The following is a 23303-nucleotide window of genomic DNA, read 5'->3' as shown; positions in this document are numbered from 1 at the left end:
CTTCTGCCATCTGTTCACATGGTGCAGTACTGTCTGGTTGCTGTTGTCGATGTGGTCCGGTTGCCTTTGGGTTGGCGGGATTGGTCTGACAGCAGGGTTGTTATTGGACCGATGGGTCACATCGCCGACGCTTGCCACATGGCAACAAATTAGAATAGGTACCGATTTGAAAGAGGCAACCTTGACTTAGTGATTGGGCAGATGCATTTTGATCAAAACATATACAAATGCCTCATGTACAGTTTATTAAAGTGATTGTGTCACTTCAGGAAATGGCAATTATCATGTAGATAAAGTTAATGCAAGCCACTTACTAATGTACTGTGATTGTCCATACTGCCTCCACTGCTGGCTGGAATCATTTTATACACTGCTCATTTCCATGGTTACGACCACCCTGCAATCCATCAGTGGTGGCCGTGCTTACACACTGCAGATAAAAAGCACCAGCCTATGTGCGTTCCCACAGTCCCACTAGAAAGGCCGGCACTTTTTCCTATAGTGTGCAAGCATGGCCACTGCTGATGGATTACAGGGTGGTCTTAACCATGTAAACGAGCAGTGTATAATATGATAGGAAATTAACCAAGCCAGCAAAGAAGGCAATATGGACAATAACAATACATTAGTAATTGGTTTGTATTACATTTCTCTACATGATAAATGCCACTTACTGAAGTGACATGACTAGGGATGAGGGAATTGACTTCAGATGAAACATCCGACGTCGATTCGCATAATACTTTGTTTGAATACTGTTTGGAGAAAGTGCTCCCTACAGTATTAGAATGTATTGGCTCCTATGAGCCAAAGTTATTACTTTCCGAAGTCTCGTGAGACTTTGCATAATAACTTCATAAATCAATTTCTACTGTAAAAAAACATTTCCAGAACTTGGGTTCGGTTCCAAGTGCAAATGTCTCATAAGACTATGTCGACTGTTGAGAAAATAATGCTCCTTTCAAGAAGCTTTTAACAGTTTTCAGAAGTACAAAACAGCTTTTGGATCACCATACATATTTTATCTATTTTCACACTTGCAGGTGAAAGCAACAAAGCGTAAGACAAAGTGCTGTACTTCCACAATGATTCATGGTCTACCTAAGACACTGTGAACTCTGAATTCAATAAACTACATACTACTACAGTATCACGGTTAAAACATTAAATACCACAGCTCCACAGCCCATATTCAGGAAGTATATTTATGGTCAGATCCATAATCATCAAGTGTCCTACAGGACTTTTATCGAAGAACTGATTTTACGTATAGATGGTCCAAAGTATCTTCAATTTACAATAACTACAGTATAGAGGGCTCAATAATGGATGAACCTCCAAAGGTTGGGCATTCAGTATACAATTTCTACAGTACTAAGTTGGTCTTGCACAATGAAGGCTGGATATCAAGTGAAGGTTGCCCAAAGAGTGTGGATTTAATTATCAATATCCACAGCACTGAACTGGACCTTGACTTAAAGGAATTGTTTGGCATCAGTGACCATGTGAATTGCAGGTTAATGGCTATTGAAAAAGCCCTCGACCTGTAATACATTCTGTCCATGGGCATGTAGGAGCAATGCCTAAAGTATACAGTAGTACCTGTGTAGAACAGCTCCAAGGCTACTGTGTATGCCTTGGAGCTGTTCCACACAAAATACAAGAGCAGATACAGTATGAGGTGGATAGGACCCCTGAACCTGGCCATCATAGATGCTGGATTTATTTCCTGCAGTGTGCATGCTCGGACACCGCTGCTGGATTGCAGCAGTGGCCATAACTCCCTATTGTGGGATGGATAAACCTATTGAACACGTTAAAGGAGGCAATTTGAATACATAGAATACATTAGTAAGTGGCTTATAATAATGTTTCAGGCATGATAAATGCAATTTCATGAGGTGAGACAACCCCTTAAAGATGGACCAAAGGTTGGAATGTACATTACTTCCTGTAATTAACTGCTCATACACCATAACGGCTGTACCCCGAATTAGGGTGGTCTATAGGTTGGACATTCAACATACAATTCCTTTAGTATTGAGCTGCTATTGCTTTGGGAAGACTGGACCTCAAGTTAAAGTGGTTCAAAGGTTGGTCCATTTATTGATATACATAGGCAGTACTGAACTGCTTATATTCAATGAAGGTTGTAGCTCAACTTAAGATGGACCAAAGAAGGCTGGACATCAAGTTACAGTGGACCAAGCGTACAGAACTAAGCTGCAAATGTAAAATGCATGCCATTCTAATGCAGGGTAAAAAGGGTGGACCTCCAACTAAAGTGACTATAAATTATACATATAATTACACCAATACTGATTCTTCCCACAATACAGCCAAGAAGGAACATCCATAATGCATCGACAGCACCAAAATGATTGGATCCAACCAACCGAAATCCTTTGAATCATTCATAAAATTGATTATACAGTAAAGCTTCTTAACATTTCTCCATACGACTGATTTTGCATAATCATAACTAGTATTTTGCATTCTGAGGATTAGTGAATGATTATTTACTGTGAGGCATGCTGAGCAAACAAGTCATATTTTTAGCAGAGATGCAAAGCGTGCTTAAAAAAAATCCCAAGATTTTAATGAAACAGTATATTTATGGGACAATTAGCTGGTTTAAAAAAAACTGGCACGCTGATTTAATAAATAGCCGGTCTCATGTCATTTTATATTTAGAAAAATTCTTACATCCGGCTAGTTTTACATTTAACTCTATTACATGTAAAGTAATACTTGCTCCAGGGATCCTCCGTAAGAAGCGTACCTAGGTATCTTGCGCTGACCAGAAGAATTATTGTCATGCTTGTCCCAGCAGGCACAATGACATTCTTCAATTAGTTCAAAAACACAACATAAAACACACAGAGCTAGTTTAGGAAATGAGATCTATTACCAGGCGCATGGTGAAATTCCTGGAGATTCCTCAGGGGCACAAATACTGGCTGATGCTGCTGATGTGGATGCTATTCTGCTGGATCTCTGGGCTTGATGTGACACTGCTTGGTACCAGGTGGCTCTGCCAGCACGTTCAAAGCATCCAAGATCCCATAGACAGACAAGACACTCCTGACTCTTGGCTCACTCCGCACTGAGTGCTGTGGTGCTGAGGAGAGCAGGGAACCTGGATCCTCACACTGCTCCTGCCACTGGCTCTGCAGCTCTGAGCTCATGTTAACTCCATCACTGCTGGATCTACAGTGCTGTGCATCATCATGGAGGCAAGCATAAATCACAACTATTACAGCACATGTATTTGGATCATTGATATAGAACCCTAAATTGCATCAACCGCTTACTGTTCAAGCGATACACATTGTACTTACAATATTCTCACAGTAAGGCTACATGCACACGACAGTGAAAAACGGATGTTAAAAACAACCCATTCAATTGTATGGGGGGCAGTCTGAAAAACAGACAAGATACAACATGTTCTATTTTTTGTGATCCGTTTTTCACTGATCGTCCAAAAAAAAACATTTGTGTGAATAATGCCATAGACTACCATTGGTCTTTAAACCGAAGTGTGATGGCCGTTAAAAAAAACATCCATCGCATGTCCGTTTTTCACGTGTGCATATAGCCTAATATGTCACCTTTATCAAATGATGTGCTTTACCATCCAAATTTACATCTTTACACAATGAATACATAAAATATGTTATTTTCTGATTTTCTTTATATCACAAACTGAGAAAAATATATGCTTTTCAAATATGGTTGATAAAAAATGGCTGCACAATCAACCATGTTTGCTTGATGGATATGCACCTGTAACTATGAATATGAATGTGCTAGTCTAAATTTTCTTGTAGTATATATTGAGGGTAGCACCTCTTTTAAGCCTCCTACAGACGATAGTGTGCGCCCCGTGGTCGTTCTGCGGGCCGCAATGCATGAACACCGTCCGTGGGGCAGCCGCAGCGGATCACGGACCCATTCACTTTAATGGGTCAGCGATCCGGCTGTTCCGCAAAAAGATAGGACATGTTCTATCTTTTTGCGGAACGGAAGTACGGGACAAAACCCCACAGAAGCACTCCGCAGTGCTCCCATAGGGTTCCGTTCTGTGCTTCCGTCCCGCACCATTCCGCATCTCCGGATTTGCGGATCCATTAAAGTGAATGGGTCCGCATCCGTGATACGGAATGCCCACGGAACGGCACCCGTGTATTGCAGATCCGCAAATGCGCAATTCGTGTGCAGGAGGCCTTAGACTGAGCAATGCCCATCTGCCTGGGGCTTCTGAGCAGAGTACAAATGTAGCTATTTCCTACACTGCCCTGAAAATGTAGGCTTAGGTAAGTCCAAGAGAGGCGGCATATTAGTGTTAGGTATCCATCTGCGGAAGCCACCTTGATACCTGGTAGATGGGCCCGACACATGTTTGATCAAAAATGTGCGCTAAGAGCTTCTATTTTTCCATTTATAGTAGGTATATGACCACTTTAATCTAGAATGATTCCCATTTCTCAGCTCTATTGCTTGTATGTGTAAAGTGTAAAGCCATTTTTTTAGCAACCATGTTTGCTTGATGGATATGCACCTGCTATTATGTATATGAATGTGCTAGTCTAAATTTTCTTGTAGTGCTTTTCAAATGTGTCAGTGGATTTATCACCCAGAACAAATTTTCCATGGGCAGGGTTTAATGATAGCATTGTGGAATGTCGAAATCTGTTTCACTGGTATCTGTAAGCAGGTGAAGGTCCCTGAATGTGGGAAAACTGCTCGTACATGGTACTTACTGTACTTAATGTAGTGATGTTATTCTTTACCTGCTGCCCATGTGCAGTAACCCAGTGGATCACTGCTAAACGGTTGATACTAAGGTTCAGAACTTTAAACTGTTTACTTAGATATTTTTGCAATGTGAATCCACCTCACCCCCCTTGGTTAGTTAGTAGGGACACTTTGCTAAGCAGGCCTAGCAGTAGGACATGCATATGTCAGCTGCTCATAAGTAGGCATAGTCTTCATCCCTGACACAGAAACCTGCCAGCGAGCATCTAAACTAAGAGACTACACCTGAGACAAAGAGAACAGATACTTGCAGATGGTTGAGCACCTTTTAAAGGACATACTTGGACTGAGACAGTAATGTACAGTAAATGCAAGTTTATTGCAATAGACTGTCACGGCTGAGGATGGGGGAAAATCCTCAGCCGTGCGATGTCAGATGATGTTATGGCTGCTCGGCCAGGACAACAGGGTAAGGGAGCAGGTCACCTCCTACAGCGTCCCTAACCTAACCCTAACTCCTACCTGCATGGGCCGACCTTAAAGGTAGGAGGACCCATGCGCAGGAACCTAGGAGCCCTGACTTACCCTCCGTCCGGTCCCTAGCTAGGAGTCAGGGTAAGACAACCTACTCCTCCTAGGCACGGAGGAGCAGGAGTCTCAATGGCCAAGCTGCTGGAAAAGGGGGAACATAAACAGCTCTATGGATATGGCAGGTGAACAAGGAGTTCCACCTACCTGCCACAACCTTGCTGACTAGATCCCTGTGCTGGCAAGGTGAAGATCACCACGCATCCACACACAGGGACCCAGATCCATAGCTGCACAAAATCACAAGGAAACATCAAATAGACATCACACATAACTGGACATAAACTTAAATGTGACATAATGGTTATGACCACAGGGGTGGCTCTCACTGGCAGGTGGAAAACACAGGAGGCTGCTCCAGCCAAGCATGGCTGAAGCAACCGCCAGACCTGAGAAAACAGTGAGACTTTATAGGCCAAGAAGCCACACCCCACAGTCGGACACACCCAGTGAGACACACACACACACTGGGAAGGGGATTAACCCTTCCACCACCAGGGAAGGGAAGACAGCAACTTAAAGGGGAATACAGGCAAATAAACCCCGTGCACACCAGACATGGGAAGTGCACACCAAACACACAAGTTGCCAGATGCAACCGCACGCACCACACAGCAAGCAGCCACGAAACAACTCAGGCTGCAATGCTGCCACATAAAAACTGTTGCCAGCGGCAACCACAGGTGAGGCAAAAACCAAAGCCCTCACCTGTGATTGACAACTAAACCAAAACCGCTGACAACCGCATGCGGTGCAGGAGTCACGGTCATAGCCATGGCCGTGACATAGACTTTACTGCTTGTGGAAAGGATAAATTGCCTTCGGTGCCCAGCATACTGCTGAGATGCACTGGCTATCAGATCTAAGTTTTGTACTCCATAGATTGGGCACTGCAGAAATTGGTAATGAGAACGGAATTGCATGCCTGTGGTTAATTTTGGAAGATTGAGAAGAGAGAGGCTCAGGGAGGGCTACCACCATCACTGCCACCTCCTACATACAACCTTTGGGATAGACTTGCTTTGTCATATACCTCAGAACTGTGCCGATTGCTTCCATCTGTACTACAACCTCCATCATTTACTCAGTAAAAAGAGACTTTATTTATTCTAACCAAACAAGCCTGATCATTGACTCCACCATCCATCAGCTGGCCACATCAGCTTGCTCCCTACTACTCCTCCACCCAACATCAAGGGCACCCCAGCCAACACCCAGGCAGGAGCCCCTAAAAGCCCAGGGCATGCAATGAGGAGAAAAATGGTGTCCCCTACCATCACTGCACGGCCTCAGGGAGCACTAGAGTGAGGATTGCCACCATGGGTACAACTACCACCAACAGTGCTATTACCATCACTCCTGTACTCTGCCCTACTTCCTTCCTGGGTTTATTGCATATACTGCTGTTTTTAGTATATATAAAAAATATTTCATTTGTTTGGGAAAATTACTGATTTGCTGTGATTTATTGAATGTGGTATCACCCTATGCACCATTTCTACATAATATATAATACATGTTTTTAACCCCTCCCTGCTGAAGCCAAGGTTTTTCCTTCAGCTTTCCAAGAGACATAACGTTATCTTTTCTGTTCACATAGCTATATGAGGGCTTGTTTTTTTGCCGCACATCTTGTGTTTTAATAGTACTATTTAATATTCCATAATTCAACTTTTCAATAATTTTTTGGTACTCACGGTGTAATAAAATTGGCACACTACATTTATTGAGTGGGCCAGTACAATTAGAGCTATCCCAAATTCATACATTTTCTTCTACTTTACATCTTTTAAAACAGATATTTTTTTAAAAAAAAATTGGTTTGTGTACTGAGCGAAACAAGTTTTTTTTTTTCAGTTTTGCAGGACAAGCTGTAATTCTTATTGGTACCATTTTGACATAATGACAACCGATCTGCACCCAGCGATTTCCTCATGAGGCTATCAGAGGACTGAGGAAGCCTTTTGCACCTGTCTAAACACAGAGATAAGGCAGGCACTATTAGCTATAGCATCTTAGGGATTATATGACCAGAATCTCCGATCCCGACCATTGTGCGTGGGTGTCTGCTATATAACACAGCTGGCGCTCACCACATATGGAGAGGGCTCAGCTTCTCATCTGCTCCGTACACCCCTTCCATCATTATGATGTACATGTACTTCAGATATTGGGAAATGGTTAATATCCATAGTTTTGTACTAATAACTTTTAATTTTCATTTACACTCAAATGATGCTCACAGGAATACTTCTTTCCAGCTTTGGCTTTGAATCTAACATCAGTTTCCCATAAAGCAGCAGATTTTGTTGCAGAAAATTGTTGCAATTGAAAATTAACTCTGTTTATCTCAGTGGGGTTGTATTGGCGGAAAGCACATTGATTTTTGCATCCCCATTCAGAAGAATGGAACAGGTTTTTAGTCAGTGTAGGTAACTGCAACACAACATCATACAGCTGAATAATGATATGTTGCAACTCTCTGCACAGTGGATGGCCAGGAGCATCAAAGTGCACAAGAAAAGTCAAAAAGGCCTCAACCCATGCATCTATGCAATTGTCAGGAATCCTGAATGTCGGAGCCCTACTGATAGCAATATGCCAGCTCATTATCATATTGGAAAATCCCCTTCACATCACCGTGTTTAAAGGGCTTCTGTCACCCCACTAAAGTGTTTTTTTTTTTTGGGCTAGTGAAATTAGTTATATTGCGATATATGACAATATAATTGTGTTACTTACTTTGATCCAGCAGTTTCTGCAAAAAACGAAGTTTTATAATATGTAAATTCAGTCTCTACCAGCAAGTAGGGCGGCTACTAGCTGGTAGCTGCTGCAGAAATCCGCCCCCTCGTCGTGTTGATTGACAGGGCCATCCGGGATCTCCTCCTCCGGCCAGCCCTGTCGGCATTTCAAAAATCGTGCGCCTCTGTTGATTCGGCGCAGGCGCTCTGAGATGAGGAGGCTCGTCTCCTCAGCACTCCCTCAGTGCGCCTGCGCCGATGACGTCTTCTATTTCGGTGATGTCATCGGCGCAGGCGCACTGAGGGAATTCTGAGGAGACGAGCCTCCTCATCTCAGAACGCCTGCGCCGAATCAACAGAGGCGCGCGATTTTTGAAATGCCGACAGGGCTGGCCGGAGGAGGAGATCCCGGCTGGCCCTGTCAATCAACACGACGAGGGGGCGGATTTCTGCAGCAGCTACCAGCAAGTAGCCGCCCTACTTGCTGGTAGAGACCGAATTTACATATTATAAAACTTCGTTTTTTGCAGAAACTGCTGGATCAAAGTAAGTAACACAATTATATTGTCATATATCGCAATATAACTAATTTCACTAGCCCAAAAAAAAAAATCACTTTAGTGGGGTGACAGAAGCCCTTTAATTACAGTTTACAATCTGACTATATTATTTTTTAGGAAAGGAAAGATGGAAAAGGATTGCAACCACTAAATATGTTAAAAGTTTAAAGGGAGTATTAAATTAAAAACTAAACACAAGATTAAAGAGGACCTGTCGTCACAAAATGCAATACAATCTGACAGCAGCATGTCATAGAGCAGGAGAAGCCGAGCAGATTGATTTAGGCCCCTTGGGTTGCGAATGCGTTCAGTGAAAAATGCACAATTTCGCAAACAGTCATTCAGTTTTTGTCGCAAACAGTCATTCAACATCGCTTAGCAACCATCCGTGAAAAGCGCATTGCATCCGCATTTGCTTGCGGATGCGATGTGATTTTCACACAGCTTCATTCACTTCCATGGGGCCAGCTTTGCATGAAAATCAGAGAATATAGAACATGCTGCGATTTTCACGCAACGCACAAGTGATGCATGAAAATCAGCGCACATGTACACAGTCCCATTGAAATAAATGGGTCCGGATTCCGGTGCGGGCGCAATGCGTTCGCATCACACATTGCACCCGCTCGGAATACTCACTCGTCTGCAAGGGGCCTTATAGTTTTGTCGGACAAGATTCAGTAAAATCTGTAATTTACACATCTATACCTTCGCTTTTTTGCAGCCTTGTGAAGAGCATCGGTACAGGAGGGAGGTGTTATCAGTGATTGATGGCATTGTGTGCATAAGTGTTCATAGAGATAGCTGTCACTCACTGATATTGCCTGCCTCCTGTTCCGATGGGTATTCATAAGAAGTGGAAAAAGCAGAGATATAAATGTATAAATTACAAGTTTTACTGAATATTTTACCACAAAACTATATATCAGTCTGCTCAGCTCTTCCTGCTCTATAACATGGTCAGGGGCGTCGTTAGATCAAAACATTCGGGGCTCCGTCTCCTAGCTAATTTATTCACTTCACTTGCCTCTGTGTAATCTCTCACAGGCGCACTGGCAGAGGCATCGTTAAGCGAAGTGCGCATGACGCCGTCTTTCAGCGCACCTCGTTCGATGATGCCTCTGTCAGTGCGCCTGTGCGAGATTACACAGAGGCAAGTGAAGTGAATAAATTAGCTAGGAGGCGGTGCTGGGCGGGGATCTGTGGATGACATTTATGGGGGATCTGTGGTGGATGACATTTATGGGGGATCTGTGGTGGATGACATTTATGGGGGATCTGTGGTGGATGACATTTATGGGGGATCTGTGGTGGATGACATTTATGGGGGATCTGTGGTGGATGACATTTATGGGGGATCTGTGGTGGATGTCACTTATGGGGGATCTGTGGTGGATGACACTTATGGGGGATCTGTGGTGGATGACACTTATGGGGGATCTGTGGTGGATGACACTGTTATGGATGATCTGTGGGGTTGCCCAGCCGGGTAGGCCCTTCACTGTAGTTATTAACCCCATTCAGCAGTCCCCCCTTCACTGAAGGGGGGACTGCTGAAAGGGGTTAATAACTACTGTGAAGGCCCCCCTTCCCCCGGTGGTGATGAGGGCGTGGCTTTATGTGGGCTCGTGCCCCAGATTTCTTCAGACTCTACAGTCAGGCCTATAAATATTGGGACATCAACACAATTCTAACATTTTTGGCTCTATACACCACCACAATGGATTTGAAATGAAACAAACAAGATGTGCTTTACCTGCAGACTGTCAGCTTTAATTTGAGGGTATTAACATCCAAATCAGGTGAACAGTGTAGGAATTACAACAGTTTGCATATGTGCCTCCCACTTGTTAAGGAACCAAAAGTAATGGGACAATTGGCTTCTCAGCTGTTCCATGGCCAGGTGTGTGTTATTCCTTCATTATCCCAACTACAGTGATCAGATAAAAGGTCCAGAGTTCATTTCAAGTGTGCTATTTGCATTTGGAATCTGTTGCTGTCAACTCTCAAGATGAGATCCAAAGAGCTGTCACTATCAGTGAAGCAAGCCATCATTAGGCTAAAAAACAAAAAACAACAAAAAAAACATTAGGCGTGGCCAAAACAACTGTTTGGAACATCCTTAAAAAGAAGGCACACACCGGTGAGCTCAGCAACACCAAAAGACCCGGAAGACCACAGAAAACAACTGTGGTGGATGACCGAAGAATTCTTTCCCTGGTGAAGAAAACACCCTTCACAACAGTTGGCCAGATCAAGAACACTCTCCAGGAGGTAGGTGTATGTGTGTCAAAGTCAACAATCAAGCGAAGACTTAACCAGAGTGAATACAGAGGGTTCACCACAAGATGTAAACCATTGGTGAGCCTCAAAAACAGGAAGGCCAGATTAGAGTTTGCCAAACGACATCTAAAAAAGCCTTCACAGTTCTGGAACAACATCCTATGGACAGATGAGACCAAGATCAACTTTTACCAGAGTAATGGGAAGAGTATGGTGAAGGAAAGGAACTGCTCATGATCCTAAGGATACCACCTCATCAGTGAAGCATGGTGGTGGTAGTGTCATGGCGTGGGGATGTATGGCTGCCAATGGAACTGGTTCTTTTGTATTTATTGATGATGTGACTGCTGACAAAAGCAGCAGGATGAATTCTGAAGTGTTTCGGGCAATATTATCTGCTCATATTCAGCCAAATGCTTCAGAACTCATTGGACAACGCTTAACAGTGCAGATGGACAATGACCTAAAGCATACTGCAAAAGCAACCAAAGAGTTTTTTAAGGGAAAGAAGTGGAATGTTATGCAATGGCCAAGTCAATCACCTGACCTGAATACGATTGAGCATGCATTTCACTTGCTGAAGACAAAACTGAAGGGAAAATGCCCCAAGAACAAGCAGGAACTGAAGACAGTTGCAGAAGAGGCCTGGCAGAGCATCACCAAGGATGAAACCCAGCATCTGGTGATGTCTATGCGTTCCAGACTTCAGGCTGTAATTGACTGCAAAGGATTTGCAACCAAGTATTAAAAAGTGAAAGTTTGATTTATGATTATTATGTCCCATTACTTTTGGTTCCTTAACAAGTGGGAGGCACATATGCAAACTGTTGTAATTCCTACACCGTCCACCTGATTTGGATGTACCCTCAAATTAAAGCTGACAGTCTGCAGTTAATGCACGTCTTGTTTGTTTCATTTCAAATCCATTGTGGTGGTGTATAGAGCCAAAAATGTTAGAATTGTGTCGCTGTCCGAATATTTATGGACCTGACTGTAGCAACTCCCCTGAACATGGTGCATTGATATTGCACTGTATTTTGTGGTGACAGGTTCCCTTTAAGGGGGCATAATCTGAAATTAGTTGGGGGAAGATGAAAAGCAATGCCAGAAAATATTTTGCTCAATGTGTACTGGTGATGACTGGAAAATCAACAATAAGTGAACGTAAACCTGCCTGGAATAAATATATCTATCCTAAGAGAGAAAAGAAAAATCACATAAGGGCAAACTATAACTAAACTAAAGAAGCTTCCATTTGGCTTATCTCTAAAAATACCCCTATATGCAATGTCACATGGCATTCTTGTCTAATGTATACATGAACAACACAATAAGAGTCCTTCTCTTTGTACACATTTTAGAAAATAAGGTCAGAGACAGACTGAGTTATCCGACTTCTCCCAAAGTCCCAGACACATCTTTATAGGGGATGAAGTTAAGCTTTTTTCTTCAAAGTTCCAATTCACCACTTTACCATCATAGAGGTGAATGATAGAATTATGGCTCCATGAAGCTGCCATCGGGAGATGCTTATTATATTCACGTTTATACAGATTCCATTTCATGACTTCAAGCAGGTAATTTATCCATTACCCTTAGTGCTTGCTGTCCAATATGATTTAGTTTGTCCCATAACAAGATGAACTATGCCAGTTCACCTTGCACCCGAACATATTTTGTTTCTGTTCAGGTTTTTTTCTGAGGCTGGAATGTGGACTCGTTCATTTTAATGGTTCTGAAAAAAAAATGTCCGTTCTGTAGCCACACTAAATAAATAAATAGAACATGTCTGATTCTTGTCTGTTTTGCAGACAAGGATAGGAATTGTTACAATGAAACCGCAAAAAAAACAGGTGCAATATGGATGCCACACAGAAGTCATCTGTATTTTTTGCGGATCGCAAAATAGATATGGTCAAGTGAATGGGGCCTAAAGCGTCTATCATTGTTTGTCTTGTCCCAAGTACTTTATCGACCATAGCAGAAACAAAACAAGACCCATATCATTTGTGCAAGAGATTTATTTTCTTATATTGCTGTTTTCTGATGCTAATGCTGTCTTTTTTTTTATTATATACAGTTAGAGAATTCCTTTTCTATATTCCACAGGGAGACAGGGCCTTTTAATGGACTCTCTTCTCAGCCACTTTTACTTTCTTAGCAGATAATTGAAGATTTTTCCTGCTCAAAATATTACAAAAGTGAAATTCTAAAAGACATGAAAATAATGCTACATTGACATGAAAAACTCAGCTACCAGAAAAATATACATCTTAAAATAGTACCCAAAACCTAGACCCTTATATATTATTAACCAAGCTACTGAGAAGCTCTTAGGCCAGAAGAAAATTGCTTTATAGAAGGCTTTATAGAAAGAAAAGATTCCAACCGTTGCAGTAAATGGGTGAGAATAATGGAGACACTGAAAAATCCATGTCTGAGAAGGAATTTTGTTTGTGGAGGAGGAAATTGATCTGGCATCATTGTCATGAGTTCTGCATTCATTTTGTGTAACACAGGGGTGTCACTGCATTCAAATTTACAAAATGTTCTTTCATACAGGATAAATTTACATTTTTTGAAGTAATCACATATTGGCTTCATCAGAACACAAAGCTCTCACTTAGATATTTCTTATTCGTATACTTGTTCATTGTTTATGCTTTTCATTCCACTGTGAATGTGAAATTCTGTTCTCTGTAGTTGTATGAATCTGGCACAGAAAAAGAAAACTCATAACACCATGGCTTGTTTGTCTGAAGTACCCGTAATGGTAATCTGAATCCCCAAAATGAGGTATTTTACAATGGTATTCTTATCCACTGGATGGCAGGAAGAGCAAATATCTCTTGATCCTTGCCCTGCCAGGTGAGATGGAAACTGACCAACTCATCCAGGAGGAAATCGAAGAGGTGGCCATATGAAGCTCTTCCTTTATGCGAGTTTTTAGCAAACAAGCAAGCTTGTTTAATCAGGTAGTGCCCAGTAATGGCTTTACTGTATCACGTTTTCTTCTTCTTTTTTCCTATTCTTTCAGTCTGTTACTAAAAAATGATTTGTGCATATAAGTAGGGATGAGCGGACCTGTGGATGTTTGGGTTGGCCGGATTCGGCCGAACTTCGGGTTAAAGTTAGAGTTCAGGACCCGAACTTGAACCCAAACACGTTTGAAGTCAATTGGTTCCAGAACTTTGGTGCACTAAAATGGCTGTAAAATAGTCATTGTAAGGGCTAGAGGGCTGCAATAGAAAGCAAAATGGGGGTAAGAGCAGGACAATTGCCCTGCAAACAAATGTGGATAGGGAAATGACTTAAAATAACATAGAATAGAAAAAAAAAGCAAATTAATAATCTTGAACTAGGAGGTGGAGGTCAAGGTGGAGTAGAAGGTTGAGGAGGCGGGGGACGTGGTGGTGTAGGTGGAAGCGGTGGTTGAGGAGGTAGATAACACAGTTGTTTTTTTTGTTTTTTTAATTTATTCTTTATAAATTTGGGAAGGCCCCAAAACATTAGGAAATGGAAAAGAGAATGCAAAGAGAAAGTGCGCTGAACTATAACAATGGCTGGGTGAGGACGGTATACTGTACGGACAAGTCCTGTGGGATCCATGTCTGGTTCATTTTAATGAACGTGAGCTTGTCCACATTGGCTGTGGACAGGCGGCTGTGCTTGTCTGTGATCAGCCCCCCTGCAGCGCTAATACACTGGCCGCAGGGCAGGCCAGCACCTCCAAGGCGTAAAGGGCAAAAGGGTACAAAGATGGTGCATTGCATCCACAAAAAAATCGCTATAGGTCACTCACAGAATTAACAGCCAGATTAATTATTATATTTCTGTATCAGGGGTGCAAAGCTGTTGTATTGCACCCACAAAAAATCCCTATAGGTCACCCACAGAATAAATAGCCAGATGAAATTCCTAACACTCTCCCTCACTTCCTGTCCCTGCACTACTCAGAGCTGATGGGTGGTGCTACACATGATCCAACTTGTATAGAGGCTAGGTCACATGACGCACCGGCCAATCACAGCCATGCCATTACTAGGCTTGGCTGTGATGGCTTCTAAGTGCCCACAGCTTAAAAGCGTGTTGATTGGCTGCACTGCAGCCTTTCATCAAGCTTTATTAAATGCCTGAACACCGAACTCGAACCGTAACTTTTGCGGCAAAGTTCGGGTTTGGGTCCGGGTTCCATTGCTATGTTTCTTAAAATATTTAGAACTTTTTCACTTTTACTTGATGTTGGTCATAATAGATAGGTGCATATAATAAAAAGTTTAATAAATTTAAAAAATATGGAAGTGAATGCTATACATTTCCTCTGCATGTCTCTGCATATTTGGACTTCATTTTTATGTTTTTTTTAACAGATTTGCTGCTTCAATTTGTTTTTGGATATCCTAAGCCTCTCATTCAGGAAAGGAAACTGTATCTCAATCTTCCCGACCTTAATTTTGACCAGATACAATAGAGGATCAGTTAGATCACCGTTCTATTTGGCTACAGGTTAACTTATGAAAAAGGAACACTCTTCAAAACTTCATGTGATTGTGTTGACATTGGCAAAGAATAAACTGCTAGTGGCATGTAGTTAATGATCGCACAACCAAGGGGGTGCACCCTTTATTTTGTGTTCTGCAGCAGGGTATATGCTGAAGCAGGGTCACATTGATACTGGATGGCATCTGCCCTTGCTGCAATACAGGCTGCCATTCTGTCATGGCAATAGTCATAAAGATACCAAATTTCCTCCTGTGGGTTTGTTATTTCAAGCTCTTTCAACTTGAACCCATAGTTCAGTCAAGATGGTTGTTGGCTTCTGTGCATGGAAGATTCAGCACCACATCCAATCCTAGACATTCTTGGTGGGAGAGATGTGGCAGTCAAGCTGGGTAGGGTAGCTGCTGGTTACATTGAGGAGCATGTTGTGTAGCATGGGAAGTGTGTGGACAGATGTTATCTTGGTGGAACACTGTCTCTTAACAGAGTCAGAAAGTCAGTAGGACTAGTTCAATGATGTCCTGAACATACTGAAGGCTGATCTGCTTTCCCTCCATGACACCTGCTGTTGGTCCTTTGATGCGCCATTGTCAGAACTCTCTCTATGATAAACACTTCAACAACACCCGATCAACAGTCCTGTAAGGCTACTTTCACACTTGCGCTTTCCCTTTCTGCTATTGACAGTGGCTGTGCTTGTTTTCACGCCCAGTCCCATTCACTTTGGAACTGCGCTTAGTAAGCTGAGAGAAGGTTGCGGCGCTCACGGGAGCGCCGGTGCCCTCTCAAGCAGGTGATCAGGATAGGTCATCAGTATCAAAATCCTGGAAATCCCCTTTAAATTGTTCTCTGTAAAACACTAGCAATATCTTAAAGGGGTTGCCTCACTTCAGCAAATGGCATTTATCATGTAGACAAAGTTACGTCCACTAATGCTGAATTGCAGGGTGGTCGTATAATGCAATGGAAAAATGAATCAAGCCAGCAAAGGAGTCAATATGGACAATCACAATACATTAGTAAGTGCCTTGTATTAGCTTAGTATATATGATAAATGCAATTTGCTGAAGTGAGACAAACCCCCTTTAAGTGAAAAGAAGGAGTACTAAGTACTCCAGTGCCATTTTCTAACGATGAGCATATATTTATTGCGCTGTTCTGTCATTTTATCACCACATGCTGCTTGGGAAGTGTCAGTGAAGGTCAACTCACTAGCTGGATGCAGAGTTAATAGTCATGGGTAAGCAAATCCTCTTCAAGAATGAAATCACCAATTAAATGTGCTATGCCGGTGTGAATATAACTAGATGTCATAGGAGTGTGTTGCGGAAAGTAAAGAAATATGTCTGTGTGGTTGCTGCTGTTTACGGCAATGTCATTGTGTTATGTCAGTGTACAGGGCGGATTTCCACCAGATAACAGCTCCGAATTGTGGCAAAATCTGTGACGGAAAATGTGTATGTGGGAAGGTACCTGTAAGAGGCTTTTTTTAAAATATTATGGTGCCACAATGCAATATTTACAAATATTATACATTATACTAATGAAGTATTCATTTACACAGTAAGCCATCTATTTAGATTTCAACTAAGCATAATACATGTGCCAGCACTGGCACTGCCATTCTTATATGGGACTGCAACCATTGTACTCAATCACTCCCAAGTCCCAACCATTTTTTATTTTTTATTTTTTTTCTAACAAGGTTATAAATGTAAAAGGAAACTGTGAAATCTTTCAGGGCCCAATGAATTAATACTTATTCGAAGCAAGTTTGCAACACGAATCCTTTTACCACTGACCTTCCAACCGTGCATAACAGCAATATTGTTTTGTCTCCGCCATTCTATTGCACTATGCTCCAGTAACCACAACTTCTGATTCAGTTGGCATTTGCTGATTAACTTCAGTATTTCATCATGCAATATTGAACTTCCTATAGAAGAAAGGTTAATCAAATACACTCAAAAGTGTCACTAGTGTATCTGCAAGCTACTGAAACCTAGATGTTAAGACGCTCTATGTAAGTGAAGGAAGGACATGTACCGAAATCTATTATTGAAGTACACGTAATGAAACCAGCAACACAACACGAATCACGGCAGCTAGATGAAACAACTAGAAATCAACATAGCACAATGCTTACTGATTCATGCCGCAATCCAATTTTCCAAGTTGCAGAAATAATTCCTTCTCAGCTGATTGCTCTCCTGGGTTGTGATTGAGATGGTGACCTCACATTTCTGCAACATAATGCTAATGGGAGAAATATGGACTACTAATGCATAAAATGATAAAAGATTGGAATAGTTACTAAGTTTTGCTTCAGAAAATACATGTGAAAACCATGTAAAAACAATGGTGTGAATGCAGGCCTAAGCTCTGTTCATGCTATCATCATGTCTTATGTTATTAAAAGAGCCATTTATTACCATCTGTTGGTTTATAATGTTAACATAATGCCGGGTTTCCATTCATTCCAAACAATGAATATTGCAAAAAATATGCTGGTTACTTGTCTAACATACTGTAGTAGCATAAAATAAGTACTGCTGTGTTAGAAGTAGCAGTCAGCAAGAAAATAAATGCAGATCGTCTCTCAATATCTTATAAAACGTGTTCAATGATCCCCAGTTCTGTAAAGAGGACCAGTCACTTCTGTCTGTTATAGTATTTACTTGAGTTCCCCATGTAGTATTTTTTTTCACATAATTATGTTTTGCCATTTCCCTATTAGGTCAGCAAAAAACAGATCTGCAAAAAATACAAATGACATCTGTGTGATGTCCGTGTTGAGCCATTTTCTTTTGCGGACCCATTGTAACAATGCCTATTCTTGTCCACAACACATGGTGTGCTCTCTGCATTTTTGCGGCCCCGTTGAAATAAATGGATCCTCATCCAGTCGGCAAAAAATTTGGATCAAATACAGACCAAAAGTACAGTTATGTGAATGGGGCCTAATCCATACTAGACGTATAAAAGCATTATTAGCATGCAATAAATAAACATTAGCCTAAATATGGGATAGGGATCTGGTTGAATATGCTATAACACATGGATGTCTACCAAGTTATAACACATAAATGACACCCCAGAGTGTACAAGAGATAGGGCAAATCAATACTTACATCCTACCTAGGAGGAAGTTCCTGGTGGAATCCCAATTAAGGTGGCCTAAGCTGAACTCTTGTACCAGGGCCCATGAGCCTTTAGCTACGCCCCTGAATCATCAGAAGCTACCCAGCACAGACCAGTGTAGACTTGGGTATAAAGCAAGTCTAGTGGGGATACCAGCATTCTATAGCTTATGGACTCCACAGCACCCAGTGAACGGGAGAAGCCTCAAGCACCAGGACATACCATTACAACTAAGGCTACTTTCACACTAGCGTTTTCCCTTTCCGCTATTGAGATCCAGGGGAAAACGCTTCTGTTTTGTCCCCATTCATTGTCAATGGGGACAAAACTGAACGAAACGGAATGCACCAAAATGCATTTCGTTCCGTTTGGTTGCACTCCCATCACGGACAGAATAACGCTACACGCAGCGTTATTCTGTCCACAATGTGCCTGCGGTTGTATTATGGTAACAGAAGCGTTTTTGCAGATCCATGACGGAAAGTGTGAAAGTAGCCTAAGCGCAAGGTTGTGTTGGCAACCAGTACAAAGAATGGAGCAAAAGTTTTATGCCTGCCGCTAGGGAGAACCGCCCTGTAGGTTACATAAAGGAATTAAGAAGATTATGGACCAGTTGCTCAGTGAGCACAGATAAAGGACTCTGATACCAGCAAAAGGAAGCATAATAGTGTCATCAGCACATTGAAGCCTATAGTACCACAACTGAGCCTGTTACCTGGATTTACAGCACAATTGAGATGAGAAGTGTATCTAAATACCTCCATGATAACTGAACCTGTGCATCTACCTCAAGGCAAGAGATTCTCAGTAAACATTCCAGTTATTTATTTAAATAGATGCCTCTTTATTTCTATCACCTCCTTTGCACCCTATGGTGCTGGCGCAATGAACCTTAGGGATCCTGCCTTTCCTGTACATAACCCCTGTACCATTAAAGGCACCTCAACCAACATCTGGCAAGAGATCCCTAAACACCAGAATGTGCCCCAAAGGAATCCTTTCTTCCCGTCACTGCACACCGACCCAGGGAGCTGCAAAAATGTGAGTGCCAACTACTGCACCCATCAGGCCACCACACGCATTGCCTCTGCGGTCCCGGTCGCTGCATATCTGTCTATCTATCTTCCCCCATATATATAGTAGTGCTATGGCCATATGCGGAGCACGTCCCTTGGATGTGTATTGTCACAGATCACCAGTAGTACTAGTTTATCCACAAAAACAATGTCTCTCAATAGGAATCACAATACAGTTAGATTTATTGAGAATTCAGCATCACCAGGAAACAAAACATTTTAGCAAATATGTCCTTTGTCAAACTTAAGTGCAGAGGTGCAGCGGGACCAGTAAATCTAGTGATGATTATAATATTGTCACGGATGTAGTAGGGGAGAACACCAAAAAACCACAAGAAGGAGGGGGAAAAACACTAGGCCTCACCGCTAGGGAAGGAAAAGGGTCACCACCTAAAAAAAAACTGCTCCTGGCCCTAACTCCTATCCGTATGGGTACCTCTCGATGGTAGGTATGTCCATACACAGGAACCTAGAAAACACTCGGATGCCCTAAAGGTAATGACAGGGCAGAGACAGCCTGTTCTTTCCCTGGTGAAGGAACCAGCGTCTCACTGAGGCCTGGTAAACAACCAGGGGGGTGATACAAAACACAACAAGCGGAACACTTAACTTCTGAGGATGATGGATAAACAGGACTTCAACAAGAACCACAATCCAGCTCTTCCAAAACTAAATGAAGCTATCCAGAGCAAGGAGTGATGGGTAAAGTCAGACTAAATAGGGATAGGTAAAGGTCACATGATCCACACCTGAACAGGAGGTGTGGACATACCAGCAACACACAGACAAAGTGAAACCAAAAGAGGCTGTCAGATCACTAATGCATAGATAATCTTTCAGACCTTCTAAGACCTGTCACACGTGTGACAAATATCATGTGGATCCCTCCTTAACCATTTCATGACCAAAGGTCATTGATGCCCCAGTGTCCAGGTCAAAATGTACAAATCTGACATGTGTCACTTTATGTGGTAATAGCTTTGAAACACTTTTATTTATCCAAGCCATTCTGAGATTGTTTTCTCGTGACACATTGTACTTCATGACAGTCATAAATTTGAGTCAATATATTTCACCTTTATTTATGAAAAAATCCCAAATTTAGCAAAACTGTTGAAAAATTAGCAATTTTCAAAATTTCCATTTCTCTGCTTCTAAAACAGAAAGTGATACCTCATAAAATATTTATTAACATTTTCCATATGTATTCTTTATGTTGGCATCATTTTGGAAATGTCATTTTATTTTTTTAGGACGTTACAAGGCTTAGAAGTTTAGAAGCAATTCTTAAAATTTTTAAGAAAATTTCCAAAACCTACTTTTTAAGGACCATTTCAGGTCTGAAGTCACTTTGTGGGGCTTACATAGTGGATACCCCCATAAATGACCCCATTGTAGAAACGACACCCCTCAAGTTACTCAAAACTGATATTTACAAACTTTCTTAACCCTTTAGGTGTTCCACAAGAATTAAGGGAAAATGGAGATGAAATTTCTAAATTTAACTTTTTTGGCAGATTTTCCATTTTTTATAAAATTTCTTTCTTTAACACATTGAGGGTTAACAGCCAAACAAAACTCAATATTTATTACCCTGATTCTGCGGTTTACAGAAACACCCTACATGTGGTCGTAAACTGATGTAAGGGCGCACGGCAGGGCACAGAAGGAAAGGAGCGCCACATGGTTTTTGGAAGGCAGATTTTGCTGGACTGGTTTTAGATGCCATGTCCCATTTAAAGCCCCCCTGATGCACCCCTACAGTAGAAACTCCCAAAGAGTGACCCTATTTTGGAAACTAGGGGATAAGGTGTCAGTTTTATTGGTACTATTTTTGGGTACATATGATTTTTAATTGCTCTATATTACATTTTCTGTGAGGCAAGGTAACAAAAAAATTGTTTTGGCACAATTTTGTTATCTTTAATTTTTTACAAGATTCATCTGACATGGTAGATCATGTGCTATTTTTATAGAGCAGGTTATTACGGACGCAGTGATATCAAATATGTCAAGTCAACTTTTTTTGTTTTAGTTTTACATAATAAGGCATTTTTGAAAAATAAATTATGTTTTTGTGTGTCCATTTTCTGAACGCCATATGTTTTTTATTTTTCTGCCGATCATCTTGTGCAGGGGCTTGTTTTTTGCAGAAAGAGTTGAGTTTTTTATTGGTACCATTTTTTGGTACATATGATTCATTGATCATTCATTATTGCACTTTATGGGGCAAGGTGACCAAAAAATTGGCTGTTTTACAGCGTTCACCTGAGGGGTTAGGTCTTGTGACAGTTTTATAGAGCAGATCATTACGGACGTGGCAATACCCAATATGTATACTTTTTCTTATTTATTTAAGTTTTACACAATAATAGCATTTCTGAAACAAAAAAAATTATGTTTTAGTGTCTCCATAGTCTGAGAGCCATAGCTTTTTTATTTTTTGGACGATTGTCTTAAATAGGGGCTCATTTTTTGCGGGATGAGGTAATGGTTTGATTGGTACTATTTTGGGATGTATACGCCTTTTTGATCGCTTGGTGTTGCACTTTTTGTGATGTAAGGTGACAAAAATTGCTTTTTTTTTACACAGTTTTTATAATTTTTTTATGGTGTTTATTTGACGGGGTTGATCATGTGATATATTTATAGAGATGGTCGTTACGGACATGGTGATACCTAATATGTGTGTTTTTTTGGTTTTTATAGGAAAAGGCAATTTATTATTTTAATTTAAATTTTTATTTATTTATTTATTTTTACTTTTATTATTTTCATATTTTTTTTAATCAGTTCCCTCTTGGATCTTGAAGATCCAGTGGGGCTGATGGTTGTACTGTACTTTTGCAATGCTTTTGCATTGCAAAGTATAATACTATCAGATTTGCTGTAGGTGTCAACACCGAAAGACTTTGCAAAGCGTCTGTTTGCCATGGCAACCATCGGCAGCAGCCCCGATGGTTGAGAGAGGGAGCCCCCTCCCTCTACTAACCCCATGGATGCCGCTGCCACAGCATCTATGGGGTTACAGCAGAGTGTCAGCATACAGCTGACACTCGCTGCTGATGGCGGCGGCTCAGGAATGGAGCCGCCGCCATCACACACAGCAGGGAGACCACATCGGGGTCAGGGGGCACAAATGGGGCAGGGCTGGAAACGGGGGGTACGGCCAGCATGGAGGGGGCACAGATCGGGGCAGGATGAATGTATTGGGTGGGGAGGGGGCGGACCGCATCAGGGGCATGATACATGGATGGGGGGTCGAGGACCAATGACAGAGGCAGGGCTCACAGTGGTGGTGGGGGGTTGGAGGTGCACAGGAAGGGGGCACAGATCAGGGGGCTTCAGGACACATTACCTGATTTCAGGCTCTGATCTGTAGAGAGAACTGTAGTAATAACTCATAAATGGCAAAATGAAAAAGCAGAGGGTCAACTTTATACTGTTTCCAGATGATACCATATGGTAATGTTAAGTTGTAGAGGGAAGTCAGGTGGGCGTATGTATATGGATATATATATGTATCTGCCCCTTCATTGATATGTGTATGTATGTATATGGGCCCCCTTATATGGCCAATAGGGATATATAATGTATTCCCTGTATGGCCGTGTATATATTCCCTCTTATGTAGATGTATATATGAGGAT

Source organism: Bufo gargarizans, chromosome 4 (assembly GCF_014858855.1).
Source record: "Bufo gargarizans isolate SCDJY-AF-19 chromosome 4, ASM1485885v1, whole genome shotgun sequence".
Classification (NCBI taxonomy): Eukaryota; Metazoa; Chordata; class Amphibia; order Anura; family Bufonidae; genus Bufo; species Bufo gargarizans.
The sequence above is the reverse complement of the archived record's forward strand: the minus strand, read 5'-3'. Positions refer to the sequence as shown.